The following is a 447-nucleotide window of genomic DNA, read 5'->3' as shown; positions in this document are numbered from 1 at the left end:
CATGGGATCGGCCTTATAGTTTTTTATTCTCTGTTTAGTTTTCTTTCTCCACTATCCTTTTTTTTCTTTTTATCAGAACATCCTTTCCCACTTTTTTTTCCAGGGTTATTTCAAGAAAGAAATCACAGCACACCTAGTTAATGGTCCAAACACTCCAAAACCTCAAGCAAGGAGAGACTCTGCAGATGACTGACCAGTGGGTTAGAGCAGCCAACACACAAGAGAGTGCATACAGCATACATCAGGAACACTTCCTGGAGTTCCAGGCCCTGGACAGTGTGGGACTTCTTTCTTAATATAGTAGTACTTTCAAGTGTAGGACACATAACAAGCTTTCATAACACACAAAAGACAGGGGTGCTTGGATGGCTTAGTAGGTTGAGTGTCTGACTTCAGCTCAGGTCATGATCTTGCATTTTGTGAGTTCAAGCTCTGCATTGGGCTCTG

Source organism: Crocuta crocuta, unplaced genomic scaffold (genome assembly GCF_008692635.1).
Source record: "Crocuta crocuta isolate KB4526 unplaced genomic scaffold, BGI_CrCroc_1.0 scaffold441, whole genome shotgun sequence".
NCBI classification, from domain to species: Eukaryota; Metazoa; Chordata; class Mammalia; order Carnivora; family Hyaenidae; genus Crocuta; species Crocuta crocuta.
The sequence above is the reverse complement of the archived record's forward strand: the minus strand, read 5'-3'. Positions refer to the sequence as shown.